Genomic DNA, 23,591 nt, shown 5'->3' with positions numbered 1-23,591 from the left:
ATATCCTTTGTTGGATCTCTTGAAATGCTGAACAGTGATAGTTTTAAAAATATTATTGAAGCTATTTTCTTTTCTATTTTCATATATATATATTTATATAATATATTGTGATTAGAATAGAAGGGATATATTTCACAGTATTACGTCGAAATATTCTAGAGGTGCTATAGATATGCATGAGTCTATAAGGTCTTTAATCATTGAGTGGCTGAAATTGTGAAGTTTGAAAATAATTATCGAGTTAAACAACACATCGGTCCCTTCCAGGTAATTTTTTAGGTCAAGCATTTTTAATCCGTGTATAATTCAGCTGCGAAAATGTACTGCATGCAGATAATGACAATGTAAAAATGTGCAATGTTTTAACCAAAGAAGAATTATCTGCAAGTTCAACATCATATTACCTGAGCCAAGATTAGCCAGTTTTGTCGCTCGACGAGCTAGAGAAATTTTTTTCGGACCACACCCTGTATGAAGGTGTGATTAGCATTTTGTATAAAGTTGAATATACTGGACAGTGAACTCCTGGATACAAAAATAAAGAGAGTGAACATACCTTTACTGAAGCAGGTCTGACTTAGCACAGAAAAAAAAAAATCCGTGATTTTAAATATGTATTTAAAATCTTTCATATCTACTAATTTTCGAACTATGAAAATAGATACTAATAACTGATATGTTGATTAAGATTAATACTAGATTTCTAAGTTTGGAATATTGATTTAAATATTATTCGTATCAAAACAGATAGCATATGACCTGAATAAAATTTGCTTAGTTTAATGAAGATTAAAACGGATACACATGTATTCTTAAGTATGTATGTGTATATATACGTATTCACATTTCTTTTATATTTCTCACGCTCAGCACAGCATGTTTATTTATCGCAATATATCTTAAACCATTAAATCGGCTATTTCCTGTATATATATTGTAAATGTAAACAAAATCATAATCCTTGAAATATAGTAGTTATCTTATCATTTCTTAATGTGCTTCTAGGGTTGTAAAGAAAATATTGATATGTTATATACCTGCATTAAATGTAGACTTTTGATACTCAATTTCTTTACAAGGTAGCGCTCCAGCATGGACTGAACATGATGGCTGAAACCAATAAAAATGATTATATCAGCACAGTTATGAATTTAATGTTAGGCCATCGATGTAATTATAAAGAAACAATAAAGAATAATGGTAATTCGTAACTGATTCTGGTTTCCTTCAACTTCTATAATAATTAATATGAACATTTATAAAGATGAAAAGGTGTGAACGGAAGATAAACGCTCTAAATAATTGACCATATCAAAAAGAAAATAAAAAGTAAGTGTAACGATTGCACTTCAAGTCCGATTAAATCTGTAGTAAAAGATAACAGAACCAGGAGGCAATTCAAGTCTCCTGAGTACAACTGGACAGATGGGAATTGAGCGGGTCTCCGTCGGTCAGTAGCCGTTATTGAGTAGGGACTTAGTTCATTGCACAGTTTTCATTAAAGCCCGATTCTTTGATGCGTTAGGCGGATTCACTCAGCACACTCACGCTCTATAAACATTGTAATCTTGGAATATGCCATTATGTCTTATCGGCTATAGTAAACTATGAAGAAATGTATGGTCTTTAATCTATTTAGATCAACTATGGAGCCTTTGATTACTATTGTACTCTGGTGGTAGAGCCTCTTTGATTACTATTTTATTCTGGCGGCCCCCTTTGATTGCTATTTTATTCTAGTGGACTCCATAGCCGTTCAATGTTTAAAAACTAGTTTTATAGACACTTCTTTCCAAATTCTATTTTGTGTTTCGCATATTCCCTTGTTTAGGTGGAACTATGTAAGATGTTAGAGAAAGAAACTTATCTATTGCAATACATACCATTACAAACATCAAATGCAAAAATACTATTGTGAATGCCCAGTTTATATTTTGTTGCGTGAACCTCCAAAGATCCCAGTTGAGAACCACTGCATTAAATGAATACATAATGACAGATGCTCTTGAGGATTTTGAAGACGCTATAAAGATTGCAGACGACAATAATTTGTTAAGTTTTAAATTAATCTCAAAAAGATTCATTATTGCTAATGTGCAGAAATCCATACGTGACAAACGTCATATTGTGATAAGAAGAAAATAATAACTCTTCATTATTGTTTATATGGAGCCCATATATAAAGTTCAAATCAATAACACATTGTTAGGACCGATTGAGGTATCCACTTACTTCGATTCTCTAATCAATGAAACCGAGAAAAAGATCTGCCTGGCTAATTAATAACAGGATTAGATTTTATGCAAGAAAATTAAGAAAAATAATACATAAACCCTTTTTTGTTTATTTGGGGGTTGATTGTATCATTAATAAAACGTACCCCAACTGAGATGGACAACGCCATATATCTTCAAAGTTAATAAATTTAACCAGGCAATTGCTTGGAAATAAGTGGCTACATGAATATATTCGGCTCAGTCTTAAGTGAGCTGAAGAAATTAATTTTCGAAACGAATTTCACAATGTGCTGATGAGGTGTATACTCTCAGTAAGAAATATATTATATAATAGACATATTCTTTATGCTCATTAATGCTTCTAAAATAAGTGACTGGATGATGTCTCGTGCCGGAGTTCAGAGCAAGATCAAAAGTTAATGGCCAGTTTAATTAGCCATAAGCTATCAGTACGAAACGGTTGCTCTTGCCTATAATTTTATTAAAGAATTACAGGGAATTGGCGAATTGTTCGTTGATTTGTAGTGTTGCAATCAATTCTTAACTTTCTATGAATGTAATCCGTTCTTAGATGAATGCTTGTACGTTATTTCAATAAATTTTGATTTAGTGATAATAATGACGTCATTTTCGGTTTAGTACTAAAAATGTTGGCTACATAATATTCAATATATAAAATAATATAATAGAATCCTTAATTATTTCATACTATTTGAACTCATATGTATATCTATATATGTTGGCGTATATATCTTTATATATGTGTATGAATGAGTGTTTGTGTGTTGATTTTATCCGGATAAAGTTTGTTATGGGTGTATTGAAAGGGGTTACAAAACTCAACTGTGTATAAATATAAGATATCAGATTCCAGTTGAAGAATTTATAAATGCAATTTAGTATTTGCTAATTTCCCCGTTAAAATTATCTGCTACAGGATCTGATATAAGATGTTCTTTTAGCTTTATGTTCATGGAATTTGTAGAAAGATGTATGAAAATGATTTATTTACAACCGATATATATGTGTTCTTCAATTAGAAACACTTTGCTTTTGGAATTAAAATATGAAATTCCTATGAAGATAAATGTGGAGGTATTCAAGAAAGAAATTTTTGAGAAGAAGCGTCTCTCATTGCAAATCCACAGAAAGATTTCAGTAAGATAAGTTCTTAATACTTCCGTTTAAATAGTGATACAATCTGTTAAATCTGGTGATACTTTGAGATATGACGATTCTCAAATTTGAAATATAATATACAGGTTCTATTTAGAGGGAAATTTTTTTCTGAATATATGTACGACTCATCAACATTCCTAAACTGACCGCATTATGAAGATTCATCTCATCTTCGTAGTTTTACTCAGTACAATATTATCATTGCTTCACATTTGAGTGGTTAGTCACTCGTTTCCAACCGGCTAATCATTGGGTCATTGCATTTATGACGACGAGAGTAACAAGGATGTCACTGATTTTTTCTTTCTCTTCTTTTTTCTTTTTTTTTCGGTTTCTATCAAATGTTATAATTTTCTGATGTACATAAACATTTACGTGAAAAAACACGGTTGTATAAACGAAACAATTCTTGCACTAATACTTTGACTGAATTAAAATTAACAATGCTTGCAATAATGCTCTCTTATATTACATGCCTTCCAATTTCGTAGGTACACATTCTTTTAAGAATTCATTTTAGAATGTAGCTCAGTTGATCTCTCAGAGTATGCATTTCGTTTTGGATCACAAAGGATAAATATATCACGTTGGTGGTAATTATTACATATCTATGTATCTATCTATCTCTCTATATATCTGTCAATCTGTCTGTCTGTCTCTCTGTCTGTCAATCTGTCTGCCTGTCTGTTTATCTCTTTTTTTTCTAGCTCAAAATGTATGTGTGCACGCACATGTATATTTATATATGTATGAATACATATGCATACATATGAACACATATAGTGACATCAAGACAACCAATGCTTTCCTCACAAAATTTCATCTACACGAAGTAGAAGACATTGACTAACATCATCAAATAAACTACATGACAAATCTAGTGCTCATCATGGAATTTTCGCTGGAGTATACTTGAGTAACATGCAAAAATGCTAGTTCTAAATATCTCAGAGATCAACGCAGTAGTTGTACTGAGCAGTAATATTCGTAGCCACTTTAATATGGTTGTCCGTTTCAGCGGACTCTACTTTGATTTCTTAACCTGTCCTCTTGGATTTAAGAAATCGTAGTAGAATCCGCTCGAACGGACAGCCATGTTAAAGTGGCTTTGAATATTACTTAAACATGAGTATTTTTCTGTTAAACCACTGCGGTTATATTATAGACTTCTCCACGTTGGTAGCTACGAAAATTCTACACACTCGCCGGAGATCTTAGAATTTAACCCCAAGATTCCGAGTTCGATTCTAGGCAGTGACCTGAATAATAATAATAATAATAATAATAATAATAATAATAATAATAATAATAATAATAATAATAATAATAATAATGATAATAATAATAATAATAATAATAATAATAATAATAATAATAATAATAATAATAATAATAATAATAATAGGAAGAAGAAGAAGAAGAAGAAGAAGAAGAAGAAGAAGAAGAAGAAGAAGAAGAAGAAGAAGAAGAAGAAGAAGAAGAAGAAGAAGAAGAAGAAGAAGAAGAAGAAGGAATATATTCACAGACACGACAGAGCTGGGACCTATATACACTGGAAGCTATGCCAACACTATGGAATAACAGAAAAAAGATGGTATAAACACACGCCAGAAAAGGTCACAGAAAACGAGAAAGCAACCATACTCTGGGATATGCCAATACACACAGATAGAGAAATTAAGGCAAATAGACCAGATATAGTTGTCAAAGATCATGAAGAAAAAAAATGCTTTCTAATTGATGTATCAATACCAGCAGATGACAACGTTTCTCTAAAAGAAATGGAAAAACTTTCAAAATACAAAGACCTGGAAATAGAGATAACTCGAATGTGGAATCTAAAAACAGAAACAATTCCTATCATAGTAGGTGCCTTAGGTATAATAAAAAAATATTCAGACAAATACATAAGAAAAACACTAGGACTTACAAATATATATAACATAAAGAAAATTGCACTACTGGGCACTGCACACATTCTACGCAAAACACTTTCAATACAGTAACCATAAGAGCATCACAGCAAACCTCAGCACATACCCAAGGCGCACAGAGCTGCGCTCGGTAGTGAAGTGAAAGCACGTTATAAAAATAAAACTACTGAACAATAATAATAATAACAACATCGAAAAATACCTTAGGAATGAGAACCTAGGTTTCAAATTTTCCCAAGAAACCTGATGAAGTCTGGAGGGTATATCAGCCGAAACGTTGTGTTAAAAGCAAACAAGGTGAGGACAAATACCCATCAAATGTAAATAATGTAAATAATGTACAGAAAAAACTTGTTTGACGTTCTGATAGTCATTCCAATTCACTCTCTGGCTATGCAGTTTATGTTAAAGACCTCCGAAAGGGTGTATGGTAAAATTAACTTCTTTAATGGCATTTAAATTCGAAACGCAAAGATCCGTAGCAAATACTGCCATGTCTTTTGCCCTACACTCTGATGAATCTGCTCATATGCCATTGTTTTCTTTGCTGCATCAATAGCTGCAGCAGCCACAGCATATACGTGTGATTTAGTTTACTGATCCCGTAATAACGAAAGGTAATATTTCGACGAATTTGAACTCAGAGCGTGAAGGCATCTTGTTCCACACTCTAATGAATCTGACAGTATGCCACCTGTTCTTCGCCACATCATTAATGACAGCAATTAATGCGAGAAGTTTATGGTTCATACGCTAATTGAATTTTGAAATCCATTAAAACGCATTCTCCTTCAGCGAACGTGCAAGCTCTGCGTTCGAAACGTTATTACTATAAAACGTTAGTTTCTTTTAATTTACTCCCGATGATGTACAAATATTTATTAGTCAGAAAGTTTTTATTTGCTATATTGGCTTTCTATATATAAATAATTTGACATAGCATGTTTTATTTATTGCATCATACTGTAAAAGCAGCCTCACATTGTCTTTCATGTGCATTCATTTAATTAATCCCGTTCAAAATTATAGACAAAATGATGAGATTGATGATCGGGGAGACTGTGCTTTTCGTGGTGACGTTAGTAACAATTGTATATTTGGTGATGGTTGTGGTCGTGGTGATGGTGGTTGCGTTGGTGATGGGCGATTATAATGCAAATTATATGATCATGATAACTGCGACAACGACGACGACGACGAAGACGTCGACGATGATGACGACAACGACGATGATGATAATGATGACGAAGATGAGGATGGAAACGATGATAGGTGGAGGACGATGATTATGACAATGATGATGATGAGGATGATGATGATCATCATGGTAATAAAAAGTATGATAGGAGGAGCACGATGACTATGATGATGATGATGATGACGATGATGATAAGGATGATGATGTTGATGGTGATGATGATGATGATGATGATGAGGATGATGATACTGACGATGGTGATGCTGCCAACTCTTATGGTCGTGGTCGCTACAGGAAAGAGCGCTCCGATGTGGTGGGTACAGCAGTCATGCTGATCATTACTATAATATTGATTTTTGAAGATCAGTGCATATTTGGGGAAGTGATATGGTTCACTTGATCTACAATTAGTTCTTTAATTTATCCATACCAGAACGATGAAAGGTAAATTCGATCTCTGCGGGATTCGAATCATGAAGATAATACTGATGACGTAAAGAGTGCATCTGAGGTCAGGTTGTACTCGTTGATAACGCATCAACGTTAGCAAGTAGTAGTAGTAGTAGTAGTAGTAGTAGTAGTAGTAGTAGTAGTAGTAGTAGTAGTATGAGGAGGAGGAGGAGGAGCAGGAGGGGGGAATACGTGGAGTATCGGTGGAGGAGTAAGGGTAATTGACCGGGAAAGGGCAATAGTAGCTGGTATTATTGCCTCGTTATCCCACTCGACAAAAGTGTCATGAAAGACTTCCCAATTGTCACCCTTCCTGTTTGAAGCAGTGTAAATGTTGTGCATCTCTTATGAGGTAGTAGGAGGAAGGTGAGGAGAAAGATGAGTGAGAGTGAGAATAAGCTGAAGGGTAGGAGTAAGGGAAGAACAGAGACGATAGTAGAACGCTTGCATATAGTAACGATAATTAAAATAATTGTAGTAAATAGTGTTGAGAGTGAAGGTAATGTTTATTGGCGGTGGTAATTATCCAATCGTGCGACGGAATTGATATGATGTTTAGGAAGGACTTCATGAAAATGGAGTGGACAAACATATAGAGAAGGAGGAGAAAAGAAGAAAGAAACGATGTATGTTTTGATGATGAAGATGACAATTCTGAGGATGAAGGTGGTTTAGGTGTGGAGCCAGTGTTAATGGTGGTAGTGGTGACAACGGCATTGGTAATAGCAGTTGTAGTGAAATCGGTGGTGGAAGTGATAGGAGAGGTGGTGGTGGTGGTGGTGGTGGTGTTAGTGGTGGTGGAAGTAGAGGTTATGGTGGATAGTGTGGTGGTATTGGCGGCGAATGCAGTGGCCGTGGAGGCGGAGGTGGGGAATGCCGTAATGGCTGTAATGAATGGTGGCAGCGGAGGTGGCAGTAGATGTGTCGGCGGAGGCAGAAGTGGTGGCAGTGGTAGTAGTATTAAAAAGGTGACGCATGTAAGAGAGTAGTTATTTACTCGAAGTAGTGTTAATGTTTTGTAGTTCGCCGTTTTACAGCCAATCGATAATTGACATTATAGAAATGACCACCCTCTCATGTCTTTCACGAAATGTGTACGCCGAACTATATTTAACCCATGTGATTTTAATATGATGCAGTATTATTTGCGATAGATATGGCTGCTATTTTTAGCACATCAAGTGATCACGCTAAGAGTTTCACGTAGTAATTATTTTATCAAAGAGGTGACAGAAATTGTCCATAACACCTTTATCATTGTCGACTAATTGTGTAATTATGTGTAATAATTTCTCACCAATATAGAAAATTATTAAGTAACTATTTATGAGAATATCAGTTTCTGAATTTCAGCAGAAATATAGCCTAACATTGCTTATCATATAATGTATAGAAACATCTTTGAACTGGTGCACTTTGTAGAAAGTGCGATTCTATGGCTATACCCACATACATATACGATTATGTGTATGCCTGTGCATATGTATGCGTGTGTTTTTGTGTGACTGTGTAAAAAGGTTTAGTGGCTAGCGATCTCTCGATCGCTAGCCATTAAACCTTTTCCTATTTTCTCTCCTTGTTTATGTCTGTGTTCCTTTCTGTCGAAGAGCGTAGGCTGGAAACGTAAAAGACTTTCTCACTTCCCGAGCGTTAAACTAATACATCTGTTTGTTGTTTACACACCCGTCTTCGTCTTTTGTTTCTTTGTAAATATATATATATATATATATATATATATATATATATATATATATATATATATATATATATATATATATACACACACACACACACACACATGCATACATACATACATACATACATGCATACATACATAGATACATACATACATACATACATACATACATACATACATACATACATATATACATTTATGTATGTATGTATGTATATGTGTATTGGAATTGTCAAAAAACCAAAATCACTTATATTTGAAAAGCTTTTAATACGTGCGTCTTAAGCATTTACACAACAAATTGTATACAGAATAAATTCTTTTCAAACTTTAGAAACGAAATTATTGGAATCTACCGAGCTATTTCGCTTGTAAAAGGAAACAATTTGACGTGTAACAACATGAAATAAATACATTCGAAATATCAGTAATTCATTTTGTGATTATTCTGATATTAGACGACTCAAGCGCATCATGATTGTAGGTGTAAAATATTGTTCTGGACGCTGAATCGAAAATAGCTGGTAAATTTACTGCATAAAGGCATACTACGAGAATATATAATGTACTTGTGTGTGTGTGTATGTGTGTGTGCATATATGTATTTAAGTCAGTGTGTGTTTCGGTGTGTGAGGGTGTTTGTGTTAGTTTACACACACATACATGCATATTTGTGTGTACGCTTTGCGAACATAACATTTCTGCATTGAAATAGTTGTACATCTATCTTTCCATGTATTGAGATCATTTTTCGTCATTTTTTAGATGTAATGATACTTACACTCAATGCAACATATGCAGCATTTTAAGCCGCACTTCCTCCCTGATCTATACACACCTTCCGGAATTTCCACGTCGCTCAGAATATATTTAATATTTCTAACATGTAAGGCGGCGAGCTGGCGGAATCGTTAGCACGCCGAGCAAAATGCGTTCAAATTCGGTCAACATCGACTTTGCCTTTGATCTCTTTCAAGGTCGATAAAATAAGTACCAGTTAAACATCGGGGTCGCTGTAATCGACTCAACACATTTCCCGCAATATACCTGGACTTATGACAAAATTTGAAATCAATATTTCTAACATATAACAATCTATGTGATCCAACTAAATTGATTTCTCAACTTAGAAGGTAATGAAGATTGAGTACATTATATACAATTTGTAGAGATACGTGGTTTTGTACGCATGATTGCGAAGTTGTTGTTTCTATTTCTGTACCGGGTGATGCGTCGAGTTCTTGAGCAAAACACTTCATTCCACGTTCTTCTAGTCTAATCAACTGGCAAAAATGAGTAGTCCTCCGGTGTCTGTATTTCTTTCATTATGAATATATACAATATGAAGGTAATAAAACTAAAACGAACTGAACAGGCACAATACAGAGTTTAACTGCAAAGGTTAGCGGAAGACCGCGAATGCTCTCCCTGTTTTACATCTTCCTTAAATAATATGAACGAGGAATCTTCGGAAAATACCGAAAAACGGTATTTCATTGACCTAGTTGCACACGACACATGATATACGTTAACAGAATGTTTATTGCTTGTTTAGAGTTTCACGAACACCAAAACATTATTGGATTTAGTATTTGCATATCAAATCTTATTGTAAAAAAGCTTGAGCAGCACAAGACCTACAGTGTTCAAGACATTCGAACACAAACGGTATCAGGTGAGTGCTTCTTGTGAATTTATAAACATATGTAAATGAACGCATATGCAAACGCATATATTCACTGTATTGGGTGGCTGTTGACTCTCTTGCTTTCATCCGTCCTTTGGCAAATTTGTAATCCAGAAAGTTATCTCAAGTCACTCTCGTCATCAAACAAGCTTGGAGGGTAGGATAATAGCTTAATTGCCTCAAAGTCGACAGCGCAACTGGTTGTTCTAGGTTACATGGTTATCAGAAGTATGTCTCTGCCCGGTTATGTGTGTCCTGACCTCTCTCTTCCTTACACACACACACATGCACACACGCATGCACACACACATACAAATTCACAAATATACAGACATATAATCTACATACCGTTTCTACTTTAGTAAAGCCTATATTTCGAGTGCTTCTTCCCGTACACTCGGTCATGTGCGATTTAATATTCACACTATTTGAAACATGGCGCTCAATGGTCACTAAGTTGTCAATGATATTCATACGATAGTGTACATACTACAATTATATTCAAGTATTCCTGTTCAATATTCCACCAACTAAAATGATTATTCCCAATAGACTTTAGAGTAGAGAAACACATTTGCATCTTTAATAACCCAAGAATGTTATGTATCTTGTAGTTAACATCATAAACACATCAATGTGCAACCATTTTTAATCGAATTCAGTGTTCGAGATAACATTTCCAAATCGTACTCATTCTTCTTATTCTATAAATAAACTTGCAACACAAACTTCTATCTGCATCTATTGAATATATTAAACAAGATAAACAAATATCAAAGACAGAAAAGGGGGGAAAAAATAAAGAACTACAGAAATCATCAAGAACTTTTCTTTAATATTTGTTTATCGACCGGTGTCTTTAAATGATATTTCATATTTTATATCATGGTGTTATTAGAAAATAAAATTATATTACCATGTACTGGAACCCAGTATCTACTCCTCACCAAACAAAAAATATAACTGGAAAAATATAAAGTACTTACTAATCTCTTAATATTTCCAATATCTTTCAGAATAATCCTGCAGTAATATTTCATTTTATTTTCGTTTCTTTTATCAATCGTACATTTTTTTAAACTTTTAGTTCTTGTATTTTCTTTAACAAATTCTAATATGCGATATATCAAATAGTTTGAGAGGCAACTACACAATAAATACTTTTTCTACTCATTCGAGAATTAGGCAATAAGACTTGTTACTTTAGGAAATGAATAGTTTTATTTTCTTTGACCACATAACTGTGGTGTCTAATCATTTTGAGATCATAGTAAAATTCCTACGGTCAACCATGTTATGCACAATTTTTATTGCGATTGTACACTCCCCAAAATGAAGAAACAAACATCACTAACAAAAGCAACATACATATCAGTCGTAAATTACACAAGTATATCACTCATATAGCAACACCAATATCAATATACAAACATACATATGCACACAGACACATGTATATAAGCATGTAAGAACTCATAAATATATATATATATATATATGATGCAGCAAGGAATTTTGTCATTGAACAGGTCGCGGTTTCGAAGTGACGAAAATATTTTGACAAATTTAATTTTAATGTTGAAATGAATCTAACGAATTTTGTGTGTTTTTAAATGGCTTATGAACACTGTCCACGCTGCAATTGTTTACACACGCACACGCACATGCACATACACACACACACACACACACACACACACACACACATATATATATATATATATATATATATATATATATATATATATCATCATACCTAACATCACACGGGGACCCTCAATCTTTGCGGTTCCACATATGGCGGGCAAGAGACGGAACTCTTTCTGGGACTCTGAAAGATGACTGTTGGTTAAGAAAACGTTTCTTGAACGAAGTACTCGCCGAACCAATATATTTATAAACATGGGATGTGGCTTTATTCACACACTTGGTACCTTATGGCGCGGGGTTGGTCATCCCATCGTTATCGAAAATGTATGTTTGGTCCTCATCTGAGGTAGCGGAACTGGAAACGGCAGATACCTCTTCCAAGTCGGTTGCTTTGGATACGTCATTATTTCTAGGTGCAGCGCTTGTACTGGTCACTTCATCTACATCTATGATTTGTTCATTATCCATAGCGGTGGTTCCGGGATCTTCGGTGATGTTCTCTGTGATGCTGGTCCCGGCTTGGTTATTATTCCTGGGTGCGGCAACTGTATTGGCGTGAGACGCCTTACACATGTGTTAATGACGATAGCGACAAATTGATCAAGCATAGTAACTGAAATTCGATACAGAGATAGAAACTGTATCGTACCTTTGCGTAAATGAACTGTATGTTCTCTTTGTAACACCACTGCCTGATCTTAGCAAGATTTTAGTGGATGCCAAGCTGTTACAGGTCTCATGTCTGAAGATAATTTCCTACATTATGGCTGCTAATGGCGATATTATCCTACATTAAAAGAAAGGATTGAAAGTTCAGTCATGACTGACCTTGGCTAAAGAGATAACTTTAACGATAGTGTACAATACAAATGATCGATTTCTTTGTTAGTAAAATATAGTTAACCTATGAGCCAGATGCGTGAAACAGCGAAAGTCTAAGCCGTCATTCATTATTAGCAAAAATATATTCTCGAGTCGTATTCTACTGACACAAATAATAGACACAATGCATATGTTAGCCCTAGATATACTACCTGAATAAAAAGTAGGTTGCGTAACTACTTTAATCTATTTGATGTCCTCGATCAGATATAGCTTACATCTAAAACACATCTACGAATTAGACTGCTTCTTAGACTTATAACTAATTATCTGTTTTAAAATCAATTATTATTTGACTCAATGTATGAAACAGTGTTAAATGGGAATATCCCCAATCTTTGTTGCTTAATGTGCCTTCATTTAATTAAAGCCTGAAAAAGCTCAGCACCTACCAACAAGTGTATTTCTTCTCGTTTATATATTAAAAGAATTTCTTATTGGTTTGTGAGTGACTAAATCTGTGTGTTACTGATGAAGCGTAACCGCGCATATATAGGTATTTTACAATCCGCGGACGTCATCCACAGCACATGTGTTTCTTTTTATATACATAATCTATAACGATAATTTATTTTCCGAAATAATTACTGCAACGAAGTTCTTCCATGTTTGAGAGTACATAAGGTTTTAAATATAGACGTACACAGCTTTATCATATGAGTGAATGTTTTATCACACATCCAGATATTAAGGAACGTGAATTGGCGTTGTTAACAATTATACATTGTACATGTAAATTATATTTCTTACACTACCACTAATAGCAATCTTCCTACTTGTTCTATTATTCTGTATGAGAGTTAATTTTTATGAGAATTCAGTCTCTGTTTTGTTAATGTACAATTGAGAAAGCAAAAGGAAATCTCACCTGAAATACTTTTGGCAGATTTGTACTGAATAGAAAAATGTATTAAAATGTTTCAGTAACTGATACAATAATAATTCTCAGTTGTTTTAATCCAAATTTAAAACAACAGAGAGTTTAAACATTTCTTTATAGCAGCGATTGGAACATCACTAATATATAAAACGATGTTTATTTTATATCGTTACATAAAACATTTACTGAAGCATACAAATAATAAGACAATCTATGAAATAATTATATACTGTGCCTGACAGTGAAGGAAATTTAAAAGCATGAAATTCAATCTCTTTGAAATTCACGTTATAAAAAAATATGTCTAAACATTAATTAAAATTATACAATAAACAACATTTAGAAACATGTTTCAATAAATATATATGAATACTTGCCAAATACATTGTGTTGTTGGTAAACTTTGCATAGTAGATGTTAAAAACATAAGAATTAAATCTAGTTAACGGTTTTCGGGACAGAATCACGACATATAATTCTCTTATACTTCATTAAATTTTCTTTTGTACCGTTTTGTGCTGAAGAGCATATCAGTCCGTCAACACCTGCTATGTTCCTTGGTTATTTGGATGTTTTTTTTTTGTTTTTTTTAATGCAAAATAAGTTGCTATCTTGTTGCTAAATCTCTTACCATTTCCCAACAGAAAGGAGCACTCGATTCGCGAGGAAATTTCATATCTCATTGAAGCAGATTGTGAGAGAAAAGAAAAGAAAAAAACTTTCCGGCGCTTGTTTGGGACTTTATTTATCGATCCCTGTCAGATCAAATACGAAGATCATTTCACCTGTGTTCTAACCTAGAACGCAATAAGTAGGTACATTACCGCAATGCATTTCTCGTCGTTCTAACGTTTATGTCACTCGACTGCCTTAGTGTTAATAGCTACTTAAGGCTAGATGAACGTTGCTATAGGAAACTTTTTGTTCTTATTATTTCAGTCCAACTCAGTTTGAAACCAGATCTATGATCAGAGGTTGCTATCACGATGACATAACGTTCCGTTTCTTTTCTTTTTAAACTTGTTGATTTAAATTTATCCAACGTGCCTATTTTTTGATACAACCGCATGTATGATATTACACGTCAAATGATCGCGAGGAAGACCGCTTAGCACTACATAGGGTTATGGATTTTGGTCACACATCCAATGCAGTGCAGATTGAAGCATACATGCACCGTTATTTTATCAACTCGTCGTCCGGCACCAAAATTATTTGGCCACATGCAATTTCCAGCAAAGTGTAAAATGGGTTTCAATTATAGTTTATCATTTATCAATAAAAAAAGCGATAAATAGATTACATAAACCAAAATACACACCCCAATATGCGAATATGCGGACATAAATTACACGAATACATAAGATTGCTATATAATAATATTTGATATGATTAAACTATAAAATTACTTTGATGTAGTTTTTTATTATAATTTCATCGACAAAAACGGCAGAATTTTTATGCTGTATTAAAAAAAATAAAAATGATATAAACCAGTGGAAAGATCACTTTTTCGTATTTCTTGTGAAGCAAAAGTTTGTATTTCTACAATTTTAAGAGTTTTTATTAATTTCGTTTTTTAAGTTGCCAGTGAATTTTTTTATTATATTTTACTGCTTTTCTTTTACACATCAATGTGTATGAATTCAATTTACATACTAAAATTATCATTATGTTAGTGTTTTTTAATAAATCAATATTTTATTTTACAAAAAAACAAACATCTGCATATTTGGCAGAGGTATAGAATTGATTCAATGAGCAGCGGTGCATGAAATGTTCTTACGAATGAGTGAAGGTGCTCTCCCAGCCAAAGAAAGAATCAACCACACACTCGCTCAACCTCGTACCTCTACTAACAAAAAGCCCTCCAAAACACTCTCTTAAAAGAGAGAGAGAGAGAGAGAGAGAGAGAGGGGATAGACGGAGGGAGGAGGGAGAGAGATGGAAAATGAGAGAGTGAGAGACATAAAGAAATGTTACAGTGAATAATAGTTTTAAATAGTGATTTTCTAGTTTAACAACTAGAAACAAAAATGAGATATTCAACGGTTCGAATAGCGGTCAAACAATGAACCTTCGAAACAGAAAACTACTCTGACCAAAGAGAGCAGAACATAGTATTCGAGACAAGAATGACAACCATTCAGAGGTGATGTCCCTACACAAAACGATGTGCATTTCGAAACGAAATTAATATTTCAGACACACGCTCGCAAATAGCACAAAATACCGAAACTTCATTTAAACATGCATGCCCTCACTCACAAGCAAATCGCAGCACAAAAAGGAGAGAATTATTCCCATTCTTTTGCTGCTAAACTTCTCAACTCCTGCCGCAACCACAGAAACAACCACCATACTACAATTCAAACACGGCATCTATAAGATATGTAGCATAAACTAAACATACAGTAACATAGCAGTAATGATTTAAAGTAACATTATAAAAGTATAAAATTTAAACTACTTCAACAAACGCTACGGAGATGTTATAAACTCGAACAAGCTCTTCACAGTTTATTTTACGAAATTATAAATAAATGGTTGTATGGGAATGGCTGTATGGCTAGAAGTTCAGTTTGCAAACACTTGATTCTGACTTTCTATGTGTTGCAATGGGTAAGTAACGTTTATCATATCTTCAGGATACCAGATACCTTATGAAAGGAATTTGATAGACGAAAACAAGAGAAAATCCGTTATACACCTCATTAGTTAGCCTTTCAAGCATCAAATTGTGGCATTTCTTCATTCGCTGAAACTCTTCTGGAATCAATCAGAAGTCAGTTGCAGTTAATTGTAATTTTATCTAAATAAACTAAAAACACTGGATTTCCAATATCCCTATATAAAGAAATCATGCGTATATTTTACTTTATTATTATCTCCAAAGAATGAAGTATGCACGGTCAAATACAGCCGAAAATATCTTACATTGCCGAGTTTTCTAAGAGAAAAGATATTGGTTGTACACCTTGAAATACCGAATAGAGATTTATGTTGCAACTAGGCACACATGGATCTCATTCTAAGCTATTTAATCAAAGTGATCTCTCAAATTAAGTGTTTGTTAATTAGGAATTACTTAAAGCTATAACCAATATCCATGCGGAATTAATAAACGAAAATGACAAATTTCAAATATGACCATATAAAGAAAATATACAGTAAAGAAAACAACAGTAACATTAGTCCCATCCAGGACTGCCACATTATGTTAGCAAATAGTCTTTACTTTTTGAAGTACTGTTATTGAATATCTCTCTTTGAGAGATTTAGAAATAATAACGTTTACATTTAGAAAATATATACTTATATATTTATCTTCTGTAAGCTTTCAATACATTTAAATATTTGTGATAACTTTCGACTTCAGCCGGTATAAAATAGACAAACAAAATGCTGTGCGCTGTTAGCAGTTATGCCACTACTGTTTGAAACAGCAACGGAGATAAAACCGATAAGCGTGTATTTTAGAAGGATATCTCTATAATATTTATTCCACTCAAGTGGCACAGAAAATCCCATGTCACTACGTCCTCATCAACGTCGTGAACGTGAGATCGGTACATTGTAAATGTGTAATGTGTTGTTGAAAAGATCTGGGAAACCGATTCTATGAACCTATATTAAGTTATAAATTCTGAAAGACGAGTTCCTTTTATCTTGCACGTTTCATAACATTGATAACTTCACAATCAGTAGATATATGCGACAATTTAGACACGAATACTTATAAGGAAAGACAATATAACAGTGTAACAATTCGACAACTCAGAACTTATTCTTAAGTATATGTATACCTATTAATGAACTCACTAATCATTCGGCAATTAATCACGACCTAATTACAAAGCATTTACAGGCTCAGAGTTTTAAAGAAAGACTTCAATACGCACAATGAGTGATGGATATGGAAGACAAAGGGAGATCGTTTGCATTGCAACAAAACTCCCCTTGCATCTTAAACAACATACACTACATTATCAAGTATTTCGCCTTGCTGATTACGAAATCTTGTCAACTGACAAGCTCTTTTGTTCCATACATCTGCTACATCAACCACATGACAAATAATCTTTCAGTAGTTTGTTTTTATCGCAAAGAATTAACATATCGACATACAAAACAAGCACATTTTCAGAAACGTCAGCAATCCTTTGACAAACACTTTCAATATAACAATTATGGTTCGTAGTAGAACTCAACACATCTTCGATCAACAGCATAGCAGTATAGACTGAGAATGTACAAAAAAGCCTAATTAAGATGTAAAATGATTTAATGCTGTTGAAAACTCCAAACCCTCCTGATGTTGTCACTATATAAATATGCATTATTACGCCGTTGTAAATTCGCTATACTTCCTATAAGTGTCTGACAAAAAAATAAATGAGACTCATACAGAAATGCCTTCAATATAAAAATACCTTTTTAGTTTATTCCCTTCTACCTAAGCAATTAACAAGTAATCTTGAGGGAAAGAAATCATTTTAATTGTGGGAGTGAAAAAGCATCTATTGTACTGTAGTAACGTAGCCTACTTTTATTGTCTTCACAGCGTCTCGCCCTCAGCAGAATCTATAGGCATATATTAGCATAGTGTGAAAATGTATAAGAAGATCACCGTGCAGCACTCAATACAACATCCCAGTTCAAGACGAGCCAACGACTCAGTCTCGACGTGGTGGACCACCTATTCAAATATAACAGATATTGATATACGTTAAATACCACCTTATCGCTTCAAAAAAAGTGGGGGGGGGCTACATTGGAAACTAGTGCATTATCAAAATAAACACAATTATGGCTAGAAGTCCATTGATGATGAATCTCTACTTAAGCATAGAAGAATGGGCTCGAAACAACAAAAACAATAACAACACCTCGAGCGCGTGCACTCCACCCCCATACAAAGACACACAAACACACAAACGCACACACACACAAAAACACACACACATGCATGTATGTATGTGTGTATATAAGTGTGTTAAGTCTGTTTACATGTATATGTTACATTATTGACTGCAACTTTAAAAACCTTTACATGACAGAAAATAACACCGAATATATCGCCACTACTAAAACAAACTCACATTATATATATATGTGTGTGTGTGTGTGTGTGTGTGTGTGTGTGTGTGTGTGTGTGTGTGTGATAGTAAAGGAAAAAGGATCAGAAAAACCGAAGTTGGTCGAGTGTCTGAAGTCATTTAGACTAATTTAATAAAGCTAAAATGAATCTGAAGTGTTACAGCTGTTTCTGGGTACCCCAAGCGATAGGGTAGCATGTTTCTACACTGGGTATTTTGTCATCAGAAACAAGGTGAATATGCATGACAATTTTAGTCAGGGAAATTCAAGTAATAAAATAGAAGAATAAAGAGTAAAAGTAGATAGAATAGAGACATGAGAATAAAGTTTACACTTCTTCTTTTTTTCCAGACAGTATGAAGATTGGTCCGTACATACGTGAAGGTATAGGCCTTTAGTTATAAACCCTGATAACTTCTATTCCTTACAAATCTGTGAATTTCCCAGTCTAGATTTTTCAGGCATACTCACCTTGTCTCTGATGACGGCATATCCAGTGTACGGACATGCTGCCCTATGACTTGAGATACTCGTCCTGCCTTGGGTTTTGTGGTTCTTTTTCCTCTAATATAATACATACCTGCTAACACTGAAGCCTAATACGGATCTCTAGCTCGAGCTTCGGCTGTGAACTTGGAACCAAAAGGATGACCAATTATTGTACTTAGTGTACTTATTCATTTAGACCACAAGTGAGCTAAGCCCCTCGTATTCTCTCTCTCTCTCTCTCTCTCTCTCTCTATATATATATATATATATATATATATATATATATATATATATATATATGAGAGGCTTAGCCTACTGGTGATCTAAATGAATAGGTACGCTGAGTAAGCGCTATATGTATTCACCTGTTAAGTTCCAAGTTCACACATGAGGATGTGTATGCGTATATATATATATATATATATATATATATATATATATATATATATATATATATATATATATATATATATATATATATATATATATATATATATACATATATATATACAGAAAGGGGGAGATCAGCAGGAATATGTGTGTGCTTCTCTGGATAGGACGTTGACTTCCCAGCCTGAGTTCTGACTGCTGGACCTCATACCTACATCTTCGAACAGGGCCTTAGACTCTATTCAATGAAGTAAGAGAAGATGGTGAAGACTGGTCAATCCCTTGCTGGAGAGGGCTGTTGCTATAAGGCTAGATGTTTGGTAACACGATTCGGCTCCTTGCCATGCCTCTAGAAATGATCAGAAGTGGTTGTCGGTGAATTTCTATGATTTCTCCAGCCCCAATTTCCGACCTCCTACACCCACGCCCCGATCTTAAGCGTAATGATTACAATGTGTAGAGCGCAGTTTAGAAAGGCATCGACCGTTCTCTTCGCAACACCAAGGCCGAGTTTGAAGCCAAGATCAAGGATGTGTTCAAAGACCTGCCCAGGGACTTAGGGATGAACGCATGCGCCAGGTTTCGGAACCGTCTTGGGACTATAGTAGCTGGAAAGGACGTCTGCGTTGAATAAACAGTTATCATGGTATGATAGTCAAATTGCATTTTCTTCTAAATACGTTATTTTTGACAGGATGGTGTGTTTCCTTTTCCCTTTATGCAAACTGTCAAATTTATCTCGAACACTGTGTATATGTGAACCTATATACGTTCCCCCAGATATATATATATATATATATATATATATATATATATATATATATATATATATATATATATATATATATATATATATATATATATATGAGGACGGGGAACGAACGAATCTGCTTGTGTAAATACATGCATACATATACGTTTACTTTTGGACTTTTAATTCTTCCTTCTTTCAATTAAATCATAGGCACTCATCTCAGTCCTTGTTTTATTGTTAATTAATTAGTAAACTGATTAATTAATTATTGATCGGTTTTTCAATATACTCCCCCACACACCATGTGTTCAGTTCTTGCGATTCAGAAAGAAGAGAACATCTCTATTCAAGGAATAAGAAATTATTAAAAAAGGTCAAGTCTGTGTATAGAAAGTCTTTCCAAAAGCAATCAGTCAATAATTAATTTATTAATTAACAAGTTAATTAAAATTTAAGATGTGAACAAAAACCATGGTTGTTTTTTTTTTTGGGGGGGGGGATGGAAGAAAACAATGATGTCGGTCGCAAACCAGTATGATTTGATAACATGTACCGTACTTTCATTAATTTTTAGTTGTCCAATACTGAAAAAACCTTTGGCTTTTTAACTCTTGATCTGGTGGAATGAGAAACGCGGGACAAAGAGAGAGTGAGTGGGAGAAAGAGAGAGTGAGAGAGGAGGAGGAGGAGGAGAAAGAAATACAGAGAGGGCTATACTAGCACTGAGTAGTATATATTCACGAGATGAGTAACGTGGAGCAAGGTGAAAGAAGTAATTTGTCCAAGAACATTACATCATTGATTTGGCGACGATCACTAGGTATGGGTTCGACTCCCAGACCGGGCAGCGCGTTGTGTTTTTGAGCAAAGCATTTTATTTCATGCTGCTTCAGTCGCCTTTCAATGATAGGGGGAGTTTGGCCTGCTCGCCTAGTCACTGGCCTGGCGTCATTTGATAGATGAAACAATGCGAAGTTCATTGAGACCACTGATATGCAGCAGCATCTGGTGTACATGTATATGTATTATATAAATATATATGCGTGTGTGTGAGAGAGAGAGAGCTGTGTGTGTATGCATGTATGTATGCATATCATGTAGTTGGTTTTAATAACTAATGAAAGGGTCAGTGCATTTGTAAGACCTGTTTATTTCAACATAAAACCTAATTTTAAGATGTCTGCTAGCCTTGATCACTATTGCTACAATGTATGGCATTAATGGTGGCTTATTTGTAATACTTTAAACAAACTTTTAACCCTATCATCGTTATGGCTTCCCACGTCGGTGAAATCATATAACTATTTCCGATATTAACTGGCTTTACTGAACGTGATATATTTGATAATTTATATTCCTTCTAATCTCGCAAATCATATGCGACTCGGCAAAATTCTCTGCCATTTATGTCGTAAATGCTTCAACGAATATTTGTATTGGAACTAAAATCACTTAATCTGATTTCCAATAACAATAACGTAATCGCGCTGTTGAAGGGAAATATCAAGAAAACAAAACATGTATTACCTTTTGTTCTTTATGTCCTCATTACGTATTTATAAGCCTGAACAACATTGAAACAAAAGAAGTAAACGAGATAAGGGTATACTACCAAAGTTGATATATTCTATTTGGCTAAGTTATATATTTTCTTCACTCCTTTTATCGATACTTTTTGCCTTTGTTACTTCTCAGCCATTATATTTACGTAAACGATGAATATGCACATCCATTTTTACTGCCACAGGTTTCACTACTGTTCATTATTGCTAATATCATTGCTGTTCTGATTGTTGCTGCTGCTATTGTTGTTCGCGTTGTTGTTGGTGATGATGTTTATCTTAGATTAGCCTTGATCAAGATGAACGATGAATCGAAGCCTTTCAGCATTTCCATAAAGTATCTTGGATTGTACAATCCATTGCGTTTTTCCATTTTAAATACGGAAATATTTGATTTCAGGGATATTTGTTCACTACTTCTAACTAATCAAACGAATACATTGAGAAGCCTTTGTTCACTTTTTCTTATTGTTTATATCATTTTCTTATTAATATTTAATAATACTAATATTAATTCATGATTTGTGTTGACACTCTTCATACCAGTGTTGTGGAGCATTATTCATAAAAGTGTTATTTTGATAAATGATTCTAATACACAGAATATTTTCAATTTTACTTACTGTATTAATCCGGAGATTTAGTTCTTAGAATTTTAGGACTTATATCCCTTTAATCCGTGGTTATACGGAAACCCGACAGAAAATCATAAGCCAATTTTTCACATATAGCGAACACCTATAACAACTAAATCACTCGTTCTTCTCTAAACTGATAGTAACGAAATTTATTCAACATATTGAATTTTCTTTTGAGAGAATAGCTTTTAATATAAGACAATCGGCTTCGAGGCATGCCTTTTGTCTATGAATTGCAAAAAAAAAAAAAAAAAAAATTGGTACATAGATATAAATTCTCATATTTCAGGAAGAGTTGTAAAGGTGTGCATCAGGTTCAAAATAACAGATTACAAAACCTCCGACACTAGTCTGGTATTTTGTTTATCGATTCCAGATGGAAGAAAGATAAATTTAACTTCGGTTGAATTTGAATTCAAAATGCAATGTACTTGAATGAACACCGTATCTGGGTTTTGCCGACACAGTAACAAATTCTTCCGATGCATCGTTCTGAATAATTATTTCCAATATTGGCCTGAGGAACGAAACTTGCGGAAGAGATTAGCTGATTGCATCACGTTTCCAATGGTACTTCAGTTTATCAAGTCTGAAGTGAACTTTAACTTACAACGTTGATTTAGATGAAATGCTGCTACTTATGTACTCCAGCCTGCTAATCATTCTGTCACTTCACCCACTTAATAACTAAAACAACAATAACAACAACAACAGCAATAACATTCATAATGATGATGATAATAATAATAATAATAATAATAATAATAATAATAATAATAATAATAATGATAATAATAATAATAATGATGATAATAATAATAATAATAATAATAATAATAATAATAATAATAATAATAATAATAAT

The 23,591-nt window shown here is 33.9% G+C and overlaps 1 protein-coding gene across 13 annotated transcripts in view; it reads left to right on the top strand.

Annotated features, from left to right (window-relative positions):
- The window catches only part of LOC106876180 (potassium channel subfamily K member 18), a 330,864-nt gene that overhangs the window by 234,443 nt on the left and 72,830 nt on the right, over positions 1 to 23,591 (top strand). The gene's annotated exons all lie outside the window — the stretch shown is intronic.

This window comes from Octopus bimaculoides, chromosome 1 (genome assembly GCF_046866305.1).
Source record: "Octopus bimaculoides isolate indiv1 chromosome 1, ASM4686630v1, whole genome shotgun sequence".
Lineage (NCBI taxonomy): Eukaryota > Metazoa > Mollusca > Cephalopoda > Octopoda > Octopodidae > Octopus > Octopus bimaculoides.
This window is presented reverse-complemented; position numbering and strand designations above follow the sequence as displayed.